This window comes from Lepisma saccharinum, chromosome 2 (genome assembly GCF_977018435.1).
Source record: "Lepisma saccharinum chromosome 2, izLepSacc3.1, whole genome shotgun sequence".
Classification (NCBI taxonomy): Eukaryota; Metazoa; Arthropoda; class Insecta; order Zygentoma; family Lepismatidae; genus Lepisma; species Lepisma saccharinum.
The window spans coordinates 157,977,739-157,992,793 of NC_139230.1; the positions used below are offsets into that span (position 1 = coordinate 157,977,739).

Below are 15,055 nucleotides of genomic sequence, written 5' to 3' on the forward strand. Positions count from 1 at the left end.
TACTTCACCCTAATTGCCCTTATGAAGATGGGTCGATGGTGAAATTCTGGGCCTCCTGCTAATTATCAAGGTTATAACAATGTATATTTTCGGATGCTACATGTGCTATGTTACATGGCAGGCCCTTGAAATTGAACATAAGAAACCAATGGATTCACACTGGGGTAGCATGACATTGTGCACATACCTTTAAATTCAAAATCATTCTGTAGATATACATTTTTTTTGTAAGTAGCTAAAATCAGGATTGCTGAAGGTCCAGAAAAATCCCATAAATTCTAATGGGTTCTATTGGGTTCCGCAACAGGACCGGAACCTTTTTTCTTGCACAATTATAATCATTGTTGGCCCAGGTGGGTCCAGCCCAGTTTTCCCCACTCGGTTTTTTTCAGAAAAACCCACAAAAAAACCAGTCCAAAAGTGTTGTTTTCTTTTCAGAATATGTTGTAAATACTTGTTAGGTTCTACGATTGTCAATTTTTTTTTTTTGAAAACTTGTGAAGAAAAGGTCTAGCAGAGCTTATAATACTAAAAATGATTAATGTAGTACAAGCCAGTGGGTTTTTTTCAGGATATTTTCCTCAAATCATGGACTTTTAACAGAAATAAAATGAACATTTATCCAAGAACCAAAAAAGAAAAAGTACCAGAAATTTTTAGATAAAATGTTTGCAATGATCAATGCAGCATAGTTGAACAAAGCTTATAATTTTGAAATGTGGTACCACTTTGGTTATCAATCACTTCCTTATGTGGGGGAAAACATAGTAGCACATCATAGTTTCACCTGTGTCAATCAATTGATACAAGAATATGTAAAAACAAATTTCTATGAATTGTTTAGGTGCCACCATGACATACACAATTATAACACAAGAAATACAACTAACTTACTAATACAGTATGTGCCAAAATATACAGTACTGAAATTAAAAGACGAACATTACATTGCTGTCATCTGTGAGTTTATTTATCCTGAAAGAAACACTACATACACACTATTAGCAAGTTATAACTTCCTTTTCACTACTGAGAACACGAGCGGCTGGAGCTATGCCCCAGCACATGCGCGTTCGAGGTGCGTGAGTTTCAGTACTGTATATTTTGGCACATACCGTACCTATACACAATTTAATTTTATATGAAAAAGGACCTCTTGTATAACAACTTACCAAACACAAAAAAACAATCAAAACCTGCAAAGCAGCTTTTATGAGAGAACTATACAAATACTTACTGGAATATTGCTTTTACTCAATTGATGAATATCTAAGCATGCAATAATAAAATTTCCTTTTTTATTCTTTTATCTTCTTTATATATATATATTTACTTTTCACTGTATACATATATTGCATTTCATTGTTATACTCCATTATATTTTATTATGTTTCACTGTATATCATGCACTGAATTGACAGTGTATTATTGTTATAATGCTCATGGTATTGGAAACAAAAATTGGTAACATTTCCATTGTAGTATTTGTATTTCATCACATTAGACTATATGTCACTGTATTTTACTATATTTCATGTGTATATATATCGTATTTCATTGTACTATTATATTACAATATCTATGATACTTTAAATATAAATCGACATGTTCGATATCACTGCATGTAAATGCAAACAATGTGATTACGACAAAATAAATAAATAAATAAATAAATAAATTTTTGCATGTTTAAAGCATTACATGGGAGAATTAATGAAATCTCATTAATTGTGACATAATTAAATGTGAACTCTTTTTGAACAATTTTTTCATTTCTCATCGTAATGGGTTGCTTGCCTATTCAGGATAAATGTTATTTATGTCTGGTTAAGAGCTCATACCCATGTAAGTTATGCAGCAATTTTGCAGTAAAACTTTTGAAATCAAATTTCATAGTTTAGGAGAGGTGGTGGTAAAATCACAAACGTTGTATTTATGATAACTGCCATAAATGTAAAGCTTTTAAGTTGAAAATTTCTACAGTTGCAAGATAACTTGAAAGATTGGTCGCACATTGTATATAAGAAAAATTGGTCACCATGTTAAAAGATGGTGGACAACAGACTGATTTAATGTCTTGCAAGAGCTTTAAATTATGCTCATATTTGACTAAGTTACATTTTTGTAGATTAAGAAACAAAAGTCTGTAATACAGTGTGTTTTAGGAAGGTTGGGGATAAGTCACCAATTTTGAGACCACAATAACTGCAGCAAAATTTAGATGTTTTTAGTGTAAATTAATCACAACTAAACACGCCTTGGGAATGATTTTGTTTTGCATTAGCATTTGTTCAAAGCATTTGAAGATTGTGGATGATAAATGTATTTTTTCATATGCTGAGGTGGATTACAAATTCTAATGATACTTTCAAATCTCTGTCTAAGCGACATTTTTGGAGATTAAGAAAAGAGACTCTTTCAAGAATTTTAGGGCATCACTTAAGCTATAGTTTGACAATTAATGTTTTGAAATATGTTTGGGGAGCACTGGGGGCCCAATTTGGGTCACTAATGGTTTGACCATGGGAACTGACATTTTCATTGCCAGATATTTTGGAGGACAGATAAGGTATTCCATTTGGACGAAATCAGCAAACACAATTAAATGGACGGGTTAAAGTTACAGTGGTTTAAGTCACTTTGTTAAAAAAAAAAAACAGTCTGACTCACAGCACTTTGCTGATCAACACAACAGCTGTTTCTTTTATTACAATACCTTAAACTCACATCTGTTGGCAGTTGAATGAATCTCTGATTTAGTTCACGTTCTCTGTTAACAGATTAACTTATCTCGATCTGGTTTCTATGTCTAAGTGTTTTGTTTTTTTTAAAGTGACTTACACCACTGTAACTTTAACCCGTCCAAATGTGGCAGGCTTATAATTTAGCATGGTTAATACAGGGAGGTGGTATTTACAAGGATTATATATAAGTGTTCACACAAGTCAATAGAGAATATGCTCAGTGTCCCATCCTGTAATAGATAATCCTTGGTATTTATGCTTGAATCCAGAAAAATAATGAGAAAACACAACTGATGAACTGTGAACAAACTCTATTAAAGCAGATTTGAAACCTTGTGGTCTATAGTATTTTTGGGTTATCTAATGGCCTATGGCAGCTTATAAGGAAATGAAAGAAATGTGATTAAAAATATGTTTGTAGCTGTAGCATAATTCATTCCAAAATTAAAAGTCTCACTGTAATAGTTTCAGTTATTGCTTCTCTACTGGGAAGAAAGATTGCGACACTTTTCAAGTTGATTTGTTAGGTTACTGTGTTGGTTTGTTAATATGTTCATCGTAAGAACCAAATTGTGTTATGTTCATAAACGATGATGCATCCAAGTGTATACACACACACCTATGCATTTCTCATTGTAAAATAAAATGTTATTAGTTTATCACCTATAATAAGGTGTCAGAATGGAGTACCGTTGTGTACTGTGAGTAAAAAAGAAGCACCTTTTATAACATATTTTGTAACTCCTCCTGTAGTCTGATTGTTTGATACATTAAATATGTGTCTGCTTATCCAATCTTTGTTTATTAACCCTAGAACACTACCGTACGTAAAATTTACGTATCCCTCCCCTACCTCCCACCTCGCACCCACTCACCCCTCTGCCTAGCAGTGCCTCAAGTTGTCTGTCGGACATAAGGCAGCACTGTGGTAAGGAGGGTGCAAGTGCTGATCGTCTTGATTTGGTTTGTTATGTTGTGCACTGTACGTCAATTTTACGTAGCTGTGTAAAACGAGAAATATATTTCACGTAACTTCGACATTTGTAAATTCGATTTGGATACTTAGATTTTGAAAACGAAAGTTTAAAAGCATGCACTATTTTCTTGTAAGACTTTAAAATTATATTTGTTCCTTATTTACAGCGTTATGAATATTATTATTATTTTCTCTTCATTGTTTGAACTTTTCGCCTTCATTCTTAATGTACGAACGAGCTTGTCAAGCAAGACCTTCTCTTCAAAAAAAAAATATGTTTAATAAAACTATGTTTATACATTTTAAAATGAAGAATAAAATTCCAATATAAGGAAAAATAAACAAAATAATGTTCACAATGAATAGAAATTTGTTTTCATGATGTAGAGGTTGTTTTATAAATAGATTCCTTCATGTACGTAAAATTTACATAGTGGTAGTTATTGGACTTTGATGATATAAACACAGTCAAAAAAGTTTTGCATCAGCACGGAAAATGACAAAAGATATATGAAGCACAAAGTTTATTGACAATGACAGTGGGAATACAAGAGAAAAGATGAAGAACAAGACATGTTGAATGAAAAGGGAACAAAAAACCTACAATTTTCTCAGAAATGTTTTTAAAACTAAAATGGCACAATTCATGATGGAGGCGAATAAACTAAGAACTGTCACAAGAAGACTGTTCGTCATAGCGGATCCATCAGAAACATTGCCTACCACCTGGTGTGTCCTCCCCTGGCTGCAAGAAGGTATTGAACACGCTGTGGCATACTGAGGATGAGACGATGAAGGTGATCTTGTGGAAAGCGATCCCATTCATCCTGTGCCACAAGAAGAATTTCACGAAGATTGGTGGGAGCCACAGGACAGTTTGCAATGGCATTTTTTAGCATTGCCTATGCATGTTCGATGCTATTCATGTTGGGACTTTGCGTTGGCCAGAGCATGCGATGGATATTCGCCGCCTGCAGATAATCGTGCACCATCTGTGCACAGTGTGGACAGGCATTGTCATCTACCAAGACAAATTCGTCACCAATTTCCTGATAAAATGGTTCCACAGTCGTCTGGAGAATGTCCCTGACATAACGAACAGCTGTTTGTGTCCCTCTAATCGGAATTAGGGGCGTTCGATGTCCAATCATGATCCCTGCCCACACCATGATCCCTCCTCCTTGGTATGGATGGACCCCCTGGACACCACGAAGCCCCTCTTGCAGTCCAGGGCCTCGCCACACCCGTCCTCTTCGTGAATCTGGCCTTAGACAGAGCCTACATTCATCGGGTCCCCAATTTCGATGTGCATGGGTCCAATGCACACGGTCGCGCCAATGTCTTAGCAATAGGTACTGGTGCCAGAGAGGTCTTCTGGAATGTAAACCACTTTCTTGGAGTCTGTTACAGACAGTTTGGTGTGACACACGCACAGCAGAGGCTGCCTGGAGGGCATTAGTGATGTTCCTTGCCGTCATGGTATTCTGTCGCCGAGCTGAGAGTCATACATAGCGGTCTTGTGCTGGTGGTGTGACCCGTGGATGACTTGTTCGTTGACAATCTGCTACTGTTCCTGTGTCTGTATACCACCTCCAGGTCCTAGAGACATCGCTTTGCACCACTCCAACAGCCCTAGCTACAGCCCATTGTGACATGCCAGTCTGCAGTAGCGTGACAATCCTGGCCGGATCAAACTGCACTATTGTACACCTAGGCATGCCTTGCACACAGCTGCACTCGCTCACCTTCGATAACTGGACACAAGGAACACCTAACTAACCTTCGCCAACTACCGTGGTGCTACGCTCGAATACACGCATGCACTTGCCGACTCCAGTAGTCGTCTGTGGTGATTGGTATTGCACACCAACCACATTACTTCGCACAATGAGCTCTGCTTCATCGGTTCTTGTCCACTTCGCCATGTTGCGGATGCTATTTTCATCACTTCTCGGGTGATGCAAAACTTTTTTGACTGTGTTTAATAGATGAATTTTTGGCGAAAAAGGCAAGAAAAGTGTGTCTACTATAAATGTTTGGGAATTTTCTTGAAGAAAGTGTAGTTAGTACAATTTCCACAATGAACCTGTCGGTAATTGTCCAGTAGATGAAGTGACATATTTACTCTTAATTGTATATAATATGATTTATAATACATTCTGTACGTAAGTACAGTCTACTGCTCAGTTCTCTGTTTCCGTCTGAACTCCCTTAGTATTTACTACATATTGTAGTTACGGTGTCCACTCTTCAAAATATACTGTAGACATTTAGACGCAGAATTTTACTGATGCTATAGTGCTATAATTTTTGTCCTCTAACTTTATTTTCTTTACTTTCCCTGCAAACCTATCTGTGATATGTTTGATTGTGAATGACTACTGATTCTAAAATCAGGTCTTCCATTTCAACTGCTGAAAATTGGTGGTTAACATATTGAGCTAATAGAGCTCCTAGTAAAAAATAATTTAAAAAATGGGGGGCACCCACCATGCATTTTGCCCAGGGGCCTCCACAAACCTTGATACGGCCCTGTGTATACATATTGAGCATGTTTCTAAGTTATATTGTCTTGTTCCATGAATTCTGTGAGACTGTAGAGAGCTGTCTCTGTCAAATATTTTTTTTATTGTTTGTATTTGCTTATTTTTTGGAGATATCAGTTTTATGTCATTAGGCAGCTGGTTGTAGAATAGTTTTCCGGCATTCATTGGTGACTGTTTTGAGATATTTAGTCTGTGTTGGTTCTGGTAATAGTTATCTTTCCTTGTATTGTGGTTGTGTATTTGGTTATTTTTAGTCATGTTTCTAGTATTTAGAACAAATGTTATAACCTTATAGATGTATAGGGAGTATATTGTCATTATTTTTTTCTCCTTGAATAACTCTTTGCAAGATTCCCTATAGCCTAGTTTGTACATTATTCTAAGTGCTCTCTTTTGAAGTCTCAGTATTCTGACAGTATTATAAGATGATCCACCCCATGCTATTATGCCATATTCAACATAGGGGTAAATTAGACCATAATATATGCATTTGTTAGTTTCTGTTAAAATTATATTGAGCCATTTGTTTTAGCAGGTATAGATTAGATGATAGTTTACTGCAGATGTTGTTAATTTGTTCTTCCCATGTTAATTTTTGATCTAGTGTTATTCCCAAAAACTTTACTGAAGATGCAGTTTCTATGAGCACATTGTCTATGTGACTCGAAATCCATGTTTCGGATTGTATTGAATATCATAAATTTTGTTTTATTGTTGTTTATTATTAACACATTGGGGTCTGGCCTCATAATACAGCACTTTTACCTGTGGACTGCGGTTTTTCGTTGTTTTTCAAAAAATCATAGAAAAAATATTTTAAATTTCTTTGTATCTACCACACATTTCTTAAATCTACAAAACTTCCTCTTTTCAATGAACAAAAATTTGTTAAATTTTATTTTCATTTTCAGACATTTTTGAATATTTTTTTCAGCAATGTTTTGTGAAGAAAAAGAAAGTACAATATTGTAACAAATGTTAATATAGAGATTTTTTAAGTTCGTAATCTGGAAATTTCAATAATTAACTACATAAACTATCAATACATCTTTTGAATCTTACATTAGAATACTTCTTATGTGCACATAACAGAAAATAATTACAAAAAATAATTACAAATTACAGGTAATTAGCTTTTGTATGAAAAAGTGGCTGCAGGACAGGACCAGACGATGTATCAGTTGGTTCTGCGTCATCTGTAAAAATTAAACAAATAAATAAATAAACTAAATAAATAAAATACATTTTCATTTTATATACACTATACAAAATAATAACTGGAAAAACTAAAAATACATCAGTGCATGTAGGAGAATCAAGCAAGAGGCAAGATGAATAGACCCAAAAAAATTACTTCTCACTTCATTCATAAAATACTAGAGTTTGCAACACTGTTTATATTGTCAACAATTAATTATTACGAATATAACTTACCTTCCAAATCTTCAAATTCATCTGCATCATCAAAATCGTCGCTAACTTCAAACTCTGAGGCGGAATTTCCGCTATGCAGTCTGGATCTAACGACGCCATTCTAAACAATGCAACGTACATCAACCCGAACACAAACAGTTGCAGGTGCGAGATAAAAATAGCACATGAGTCACCTAGCGGTCGGAATTTCAACAGAGGGGCTTGAATGAAGATGCACATGAGACAAAGTATGAACATAGTCCGTAGTTAATCGGCAAAGCGATTGCATACTGCAGGACGGGCTATGCCCGTCGTTCGTCCACATTGACTTTAAGTGCCCTGCGGGCTATGCCCGTCATGAGACCCCAATGTGTTAATCTGTGTGAAGTCAGGTACTGTGCCAGTTGGTTTATGGTGATAAAAGAGTTTATTTCAAGCTTTCTAGGGTCAATACCTCTGGCAAGCATGGTTGTGTCATCTGCATAGGTGATAATTTTGTGTTTGGGTATTCTGGTACATTGTTTATGTACAGGATAAAGAGCAAGGGCCCCAGGATTGATCCTTGGGGTACCCCCATTAACACTTTCCTACTTTGTGATTTAAAGTTATTGACTATACCATGTATGTTGTAGATTATTTGGGTAATTTGCATTCTGTTCTGCAGATAAGGTTGGATAAGTTCATAAGCTGTCCCTCTTATCCCTATGCTGCTTAGTTTGACCATAAGCAAGTCATGTTTTACCCTGTCGAATGCCTTGGAAAGATCTAGATATATAGTGTTTGCAGCTTCGTGTTTCTCTTGTGTTTCCGTTATATAATCTATTAACTGTGCTAAGGCTGTGTTTATTGATTTCCTTTTCTGGAATCCATGCTGATTTCCGTTTATTATGTTATATTTGTTACAAAACATTATAATATAATTTTTTTTCCAGTATCTTTGAAAAAGTAGATCTTAGGGAAATAGGTCTGTAGTTCTGAATGTCTGTTTCAGCTCCTTTTTTAAATATGGGTATCACTGTGCTGTTTTTTAGAACTTTGGGGAATGCACCATTTTTTATTGAATTGTTGATTGCATACAGCAGGGGTTCTATAATAGATTCTGAACAGGATTTAATAAGTTCAGCTGACCATTCATCAGGTCCATGAGATTTTTTGTTCTTTAAACCTTGTATGACTTTTTTTAGTTCATCAGCACTTACTTCTGGGCATATATACTGTTTGGCCGATCTTTGAGCATTGGGATATCTAATGTTTTGTCATTATTTTCATTCTCTCGGTTTGTGTTGGTTAAGTATATATAATATTCGTTGAATAAGTTACATATGATATTTGGGTCAATTACTTCAGTGTCATCCTTAATGACTTTTATGTTTGCTTTATCATTGTTTGTGTTTGATACACGGTGATTGTTTACAATTTTCCAAATTGCTTTTTGTTTATTAACAGACTTTTTTATTTGTTTACTGAAAATATTTGATTTTTGTTTCTTTATGGCTTTCTTGAATAGTGTTTTTAGATTTTTGTACTTTTCCTGGTGCTTGGTGTCTTTTGTAATTCTAAATTTTTCATATTCTATTTTCATATTTCTATTAGGGTATATTATGTTTGTTGCTTTGGGATAAGCTACATTTAAATAATATGTTAAGTGGCTCATTAGCAATTCCCAGATATCATTTGTGTCAGTTAGTTGGTAAAGGTCTATCCAATTTTCCTGATGTAAGAGGTATTTAAGATAACACTGTGTAACAAAGGTTTTCTTTCCTGGATGGTATGTAGTGGCCATAATACCCCTTGGTACCCTGATGTAGGAGCACTACTGCATTTGTTTGTATCAGCCTCCATTTTCCCACAAATGGGAAAAAAGGGATTTTTAAAATATGAAATTTCCCTCTTTCAAGGTGGCAACACTTCCCCTTGTGGAGTTGCAACACTGCATGAAAATCCGTATCAGAAGCCGGTGGTACATTATTGAGAGTGTGTTTGTGTGTTGTTATTCATTGTTGTTCTGGATGTTTGTCTGTTCCGAGAACTCTTGTATGAGTTCACACAGTGTTAATGTACTGTTCATAAGGTACTGAAAGCTGGACTTGCGGCACAAAGATTTCAGTTTGTTGCTACGTGTGACTGTTAGATATTCCTGTTCGGATGTAACAAGTACCTCCGGTTCTGACATTATATGTGTTTGATGTATCTTTACTGTAAATCATGCCAAGAAGTTGTGTAAATAACCCAAACAAGTTCTGTTACATATGTGGAAGAGTGACTGTTAAGTCCAATGTTACTCACCTGACACCTGCTGTGAAAAAGGCTTATGAATTGTACTTTTCCTGCAAAGTCGGGGACAAGGATAAAAAATGAGCTTCGCACGTGTGTTGTAAATCCTGTGCTGTGAACCTTCGGGGATGGTTGAACGGAACACACAAGGCAATGCCATTTGCCGTGCCAATGGTGTGGCGTGAGCCACAAGACCACACCACAGACTGTTACTTTTGTTTAACAAACATTCATGGAATAACCGCAAAAGAAACAAGTCAATCAACTATCCATGTGTAGAGTCCAGCGCAGATATTTCTGTCGTGCGATGCGCGAAACAACTAAAGAAGCAGTGTTGCTAATGGAGCAGATAGAAAAATCGCTGCAGTGCGCCGATGCACAGCTGTTACGTACAACAATAAAATTAGAGAATTCAGGTCTATCTAACGTTGAGTTTTAAACGTCATGCATTATACCAGGACTAGGATTAATATGTACTAACAAGTCCATATGTATGTAGCTACATACATATGGACTAAAAATTCGCAAAATATGAACTAACACATAAGTAAAATTACCAAAAATGCTGCAAAGAAGACTTCTTCATACGATTCCTTATTTGAGTGATTTCAAACAAAATAAAAAAAATATATATATTTTTTTTCATTGCATTAATGCACTGGTGGCGTTCTAACTTTTCACTCCCAAAACCCGTATACACTGGTATGGAACTGCAACGGCAGATAATAACATGCCAACGTGTTAAACCGCTACAATTGCACCATAACACTCCTCCTCAAGCAGTATTATTATTTCCTCTCTGAGATCGGCGACAGTCGGTTGCCTTTGTTGTACATTTACAAAGGATGCCGGCTTCCACAACAATAACAAGTACATATACTGCCACTAGACGATAAGCTGCGTGGCTTTTTCTTTTGTTATGAACCAGGGCCGGCGCTAGTCATTTTGCCTCCCTGGGAGGTGGCGGCAGATGCCGCTCTATTTCGACCCCCCCCCCCCCCGGTCATTACGCAGCAACGGAAAATTGAAAATCAATATATTCCTAACTAAAACATCAAAATATAAAATAAATAATGAGACTTCTTATGCTATTTCAATACTATTCAGCGCAAAAGAATATCTCGCTCGATCACAGTTTTCAACAGGCTTATTTTTTCTTCTCTTCAAATTTTGCCGCTCTGGGCGATGGCACGGTTCGCCCTCCCCTTCTGCCGGCCCTGCTATGAACTTGGTCACCCATCAAAGCATGGCAATTTTAACACAGAAAACAATATGTATCGCATTAAGCAGAAAAAATGACAGACTCCTCTATGCAATTTCTACAAGAACACGTGCCGGAGCCAGAGTTGAAATGGTGTTGGAGCCACATAATTTATTTATTTTGAATAATTCCAAAATTATGAAATATGAACAATTTGTTGCTGCTGTTCGCTGCTCTCTTGCCAAAATGCTTTATTGGGATGCTAACACCATGACTGGCTTCCTCCTTCATGAACTCGTGCACGTTGCTTAGAATTTCCCAAGCTTGGCTATGCAAGGTTTTTGATTTCAACTTCGACAGAACTGGAGGCATTATGGAATTTAACGTTCATTAGCAAACACACACTTTTACATACACACACGCAATACATGCACACAACGTCAAACCGGTCAAATACTTAGTATAAAATAAAAAATGTGGTGCTTCCAATCCAACAAAACTCACCGCCACTTTACCTGCCTTTCCCCTTCCGTGACAGAAATAGTGCTTCATTATTACAGTTGGCAACACTAGTTACTAGCTAGCCAATGAACATGCACTGCATAAAAGAAGCAACCACTACGCCGTGCTATATTGCCACATTACTGTCCCTGCCGAATGGTGGGAACCCCGAGCTGGAGCGCTATTCAATTGTTTTCAATGATGTTTGCGCGAGTGTGTCCAGGAATGGAATGACAATATGGCAACAATAGCGAAGGTTTTCGAGCAGGGTAGAACACGTGATGCTAAGAGAGAGGGAGACGAAACGAAAATTCGTTTCTACGCAACGGCAAATTTATGTGTGATGCACTCTACCTTCTGCTATTAGGCCTGTTCCACACTGTAATGAGTTACCTGTTCCTGTGCCACCAAATGCTTGGACGTTGAGTGACTGTGATACTGAACGTGAATCCGAAAGTGAAGGAAGTGAAGATCCTGTGTATGTGGGGAACGCAAAGGAACCGCATATAATATGCCAAGCAGAACTAAATGATCTCGTGAGAGATCTGCAATTGTCCAAATCACAGGCTGAACTATTAGCTTCCAGACTACAAGGTTGGAACCTTTTGGGAAAGGACACGAAAGTAACCATGTATCGCTGTCGTGGAAGTGCTCTAGTGAATTTTTTCAGTTGTCAGGAAGGTTTGGTGTACTGTACAGATGTGTGTGGACTTATGACTGCATTAAACATTGAGTATGACATGAATCAATGGCGTTTATTTATTGATTCTTCGAAATTCAGTCTTAAAGCTGTGTTATTACACAATGGCAATAGTCACCCTGCTATTCCAGTCACCTATGCTGTAGGTATGAAAGAATCATACCAAAATATGAAGCTCTTGCTTGACAGAATGAAGTATGCGGATCATCCTTGGCATATTTGTGCTGATTTTAAGGTTCTTGGTCTGCTTTTGGGAGAAAACACTGTTGTTTTCTGTGTGAATGAGATAGCAGGGCGAAAGAGAAACACTATCGCGTGAAACACTGGCCCACAAGAAAGTCGATGGTTCCTGGACAGAAAAGTGTTAGTTACACGCCTCTTGTTGATCCAAAAAATGTGTACTTACCACCATTACACATAAAATTAGGATTAATAAAGGTGTTTGTGAAGGCACTAGATAATGGGGTTGGTGGTTTCCAGTACCTAAAGACAATATTTCCACATATCACAGATGCAAAGTTAAAGGAAGGAATCTTCGTCGGACCACATAAATAAACGCCATTAGAGAACTCATTAAACATTCAACATTCGACGAAATCCTGCATGAAAACGAGAAAAGAGTGTGGGTTGCACTGAAGAATGTGATAACAAATTTCCTTGGAAACCGAAAATCTGAACATTATGCAGAACTTGTAGAAGAACTGCTACTGAGCTTTCATGCAATGGGTTGTCACATGTCCCTAAAGCTTCATTATCTACACAGTCACTTAGACTTCTTCCCAGAAAACTTAGGTGCAGTATGAGATGAACATGGTGAACGATTTCATCAGACCATTCGTGTCTTGGAAGAAAGATACAAGGGAAAGTGTGGGATTACTATGTTAGCTGACTATTGTTGGAGCTTGAAACGAGAAAACGAGGGTGCTCAGTACAAACGGAAGCGCCGATAAATAAATAAATAAACGCCATTGGAGAACTCATTAAACATTCAACATTCGACGAAATCCTGCATGAAAACGAGAAAAGAGCGTGGGTTGCACTGAAGAATGTGATAACAAATTTCCTTGGAAACCGAAAATCTGAACATTATGCAGAACTTGTAGAAGAACTGCTACTGAGCTTTCATGCAATGGGTTGTCACATGTCCCTAAAGCTTCATTATCTACACAGTCACTTAGACTTCTTCCCAGAAAACTTAGGTGCAGTATGAGATGAACATGGTGAACGATTTCATCAGACCATTCGTGTCTTGGAAGAAAGATACAAGGGAAAGTGTGGGATTACTATGTTAGCTGACTATTGTTGGAGCTTGAAACGAGAAAACGAGGGTGCTCAGTACAAACGGAAGCGCCGATAAATAAATAAATAAACGCCATTGGAGAACTCATTAAACATTCAACATTCGACGAAATCCTGCATGAAAACGAGAAAAGAGCGTGGGTTGCACTGAAGAATGTGATAACAAATTTCCTTGGAAACCGAAAATCTGAACATTATGCAGAACTTGTAGAAGAACTGCTACTGAGCTTTCATGCAATGGGTTGTCACATGTCCCTAAAGCTTCATTATCTACACAGTCACTTACACTTCTTCCCAGAAAACTTAGGTGCAGTATGAGATGAACATGGTGAACGATTTCATCAGACCATTCGTGTCTTGGAAGAAAGATACAAGGGAAAGTGTGGGATTACTATGTTAGCTGACTATTGTTGGAGCTTGAAACGAGAAAACGAGGGTGCTCAGTACAAACGGAAGCGCCGATAAATAAATAAATAAACGCCATTGGAGAACTCATTAAACATTCAACATTCGACAAAATCCTGCATGAAAACGAGAAAAGAGCGTGGGTTGCACTGAAGAATGTGATAACAAATTTCCTTGGAAACCGAAAATCTGAACATTATGCAGAACTTGTAGAAGAACTGCTACTGAGCTTTCATGCAATGGGTTGTCACATGTCCCTAAAGCTTCATTATCTACACAGTCACTTAGACTTCTTCCCAGAAAACTTAGGTGCAGTATGAGATGAACATGGTGAACGATTTCATCAGACCATTCGTGTCTTGGAAGAAAGATACAAGGGAAAGTGTGGGATTACTATGTTAGCTGACTATTGTTGGAGCTTGAAACGAGAAAACGAGGGTGCTCAGTACAAACGGAAGCGCCGATAAATAAATAAATAAACGCCATTGGAGAACTCATTAAACATTCAACATTCGACGAAATCCTGCATGAAAACGAGAAAAGAGCGTGGGTTGCACTGAAGAATGTGATAACAAATTTCCTTGGAAACCGAAAATCTGAACATTATGCAGAACTTGTAGAAGAACTGCTACTGAGCTTTCATGCAATGGGTTGTCACATGTCCCTAAAGCTTCATTATCTACACAGTCACTTACACTTCTTCCCAGAAAACTTAGGTGCAGTATGAGATGAACATGGTGAACGATTTCATCAGACCATTCGTGTCTTGGAAGAAAGATACAAGGGAAAATGTGGGATTACTATGTTAGCTGACTATTGTTGGAGCTTGAAACGAGAAAACGAGGGTGCTCAGTACAAACGGAAGCGCCGATAAATAAATAAATAAACGCCATTGGAGAACTCATTAAACATTCAACATTCGACGAAATCCTGCATGAAAACGAGAAAAGAGCGTGGGTTGCACTGAAGAATGTGATAACAAATTTCCTTGGAAAC

At 37.1% G+C, this 15,055-nt stretch overlaps 1 protein-coding gene across 2 annotated transcripts in view; it reads right to left on the reverse strand.

Annotated features, from left to right (window-relative positions):
• Positions 1-15,055, reverse strand: part of LOC145984546 (glycerophosphocholine cholinephosphodiesterase ENPP6-like) — a 149,533-nt gene that overhangs the window by 20,278 nt on the left and 114,200 nt on the right. The gene's annotated exons all lie outside the window — the stretch shown is intronic.